This window comes from Echinops telfairi, unplaced genomic scaffold (assembly GCF_000313985.2).
Source record: "Echinops telfairi isolate 266 unplaced genomic scaffold, ASM31398v2 ScPeMD7_3;HRSCAF=10, whole genome shotgun sequence".
Classification (NCBI taxonomy): Eukaryota; Metazoa; Chordata; class Mammalia; order Afrosoricida; family Tenrecidae; genus Echinops; species Echinops telfairi.
Window position 1 is genome coordinate 23553444 of NW_022103899.1, and position 2096 is coordinate 23555539.

A 2096-nucleotide genomic window follows, 5' to 3' on the forward strand; every position below is an offset into this window, starting at 1 on the left:
ATGAGCTGATTCCGGGAACCCAAGAGGCAAGCGAATTTTGGGAATGATGAGGGCAACAAATGTATAGATGTGCTCTACACAATTGATCTATGTATTGTGATGAATTTTATGAGCCCCAATAAATTGATTTTTTAAAAAAAGACGTATTGCATTGGGTATATCTGCTGCACAGACCTCTTTAGAGTATTGAAGAACAAGGATGTTTCTTTGAAGACTGACATGTGCCTGATCCAAGCGATGGCATTCTTCATCGCAGCATATGTGTGTGAAAGTTGGACACTGAGTATGGAAGACCATAGAAAAATCTATGCATTTGAATTGCGGTTCTAGAGAAGAATATTGGAAGTTCCCCAGACTGCTAAACGGATAAACTTGTCTGTCTTGAGTGAATTAAGGCCAGAACACTCCTTAGAGGAAAGGAGACTTCGTCTTACATAATTTGGACATGTTGTCAGGAGAGACCAGTTCCTGGAGAAGGACATCATGTTTGGTAAAATGAAAGGAGAACAAAAAAGATGGATTGACATCGTGGGTGCATTGATGGGTGTAGGAATAGGAACAATTGTGAGAATGGCACAGGACCATGCAGTGTTTCCTTCTATTGTGCATAGGGTTGATATGGGTCAAAGCCAAGTGGATGGTCCCTAATAACAGCAAAAGCAACATCTTTACAAACTTCCATTTCAGTGCCTACATGTTTGTTCATATTGTACTGTCTCAGTATAGGTAGCACGTAGTTTGGAATTCCTGACTAGAATTTCCATCTTTAAGTATAAAACTGAGCTCCTTAACTCCACGGTTCAACAGAGGTTAGTTTGAAACTTAAAATAAATACTTATATTCAACTGCTTTGGGATTAATCAGTTTATGTATATCACCAGTACAAGTTCATTTTATAATTTCATAGGAATTCCATTATTCCTTATTTAGGAATTTTCATTTTTTTGAAGACGGATTTGCCAAACAAAATCTAGGAAACGGTTGCTTCCTACTGACCTCATCATTCTTTTTTTTTTTTTTCCAGAGTAGTTCTTGCTGATAGGCTGTCTTTGCCTAGCATATGTATTTTAAAAAAATCATTTTATTGGGGGCTTTTAGAAATCTTGTCACAATCCATATATCCATCCATTGTGTCAAGCACATTTGTACATTTGTTGCCATCATCATTCTCAAAACATTTTTTTTCTACTTGAGCCCTTGGTATCAGCTCCTCATTTTTTCTTCGTTTCCCTGACCTCATCATTCTACAATTTTATTTTGTTTGACAATTTAAGTTAAATTCGTTTCTTGAGCCAAAAGGAGAGTGACACGTTAATCTTGCCAAAATATTCCAGTACTATATTAATTATTAACTGTGACTCACTGACAATTGAATTTCCTTTTATAAGGTTGTAACTGATATAAGACAAACACTGAATGATAATTCTTCATAGTTTGCAGACAAAAGACTACTATTTATCCTTAGGTAAACTAAATTTTGGAAGAAATAATCAAAGGAGAAACAGATATGCAGAGCTTCAAACTGATTTGAACTGGGTCAGCCATGAATGAAGAAGCAAAATTGAAACATACCCAACATTTAAAACTTGAGTAAAGCAGAATAATAACCAATATGGAAAACAAACTGTGAGTTGAGCACTTTGAATAGGAGACTTTGAAGAGGCAGAGTGAGTTTTTCGAGGGGCCTCATGTGTGAGACTGGGTTGTTGTCAGGATGGTGAATAGCCAAGAACATCTACAGTGGCATGGATGTCCCCCATCTTTAAGTGGGACACCTGTTATTCATAAGACACTGCTGATCAAGAGATTTATTTGCTATGCAATATGCATGCTCTTTTGTTTTGGGAGGTAATGTTTTCTATTTTTTTAAAGTGTTTTATTAGGGGCTCATATGACTCTTATCACAATCCATACATACATCAATTGTGTAAAACACATTTGCACATTCATTGTCCTCGTCATTCTCAAAACATATGCTCTCCACTTAAGCCCCCTGCATCAGGTCCTCATTTTTCCCACTCCCTCCCCACTCCCCCTCCCTCATGAGCCCTTGATAATTTATAAATTATTATTTTGTCATATCTTGCCCTGTCCGA

At 36.9% G+C, this 2096-nt stretch overlaps 1 protein-coding gene across 2 annotated transcripts in view; it reads left to right on the forward strand.

Annotated features, from left to right (window-relative positions):
* The window catches only part of PLCL1 (phospholipase C like 1 (inactive)), a 397849-nt gene that overhangs the window by 293431 nt on the left and 102322 nt on the right, over positions 1 to 2096 (forward strand). The gene's annotated exons all lie outside the window — the stretch shown is intronic.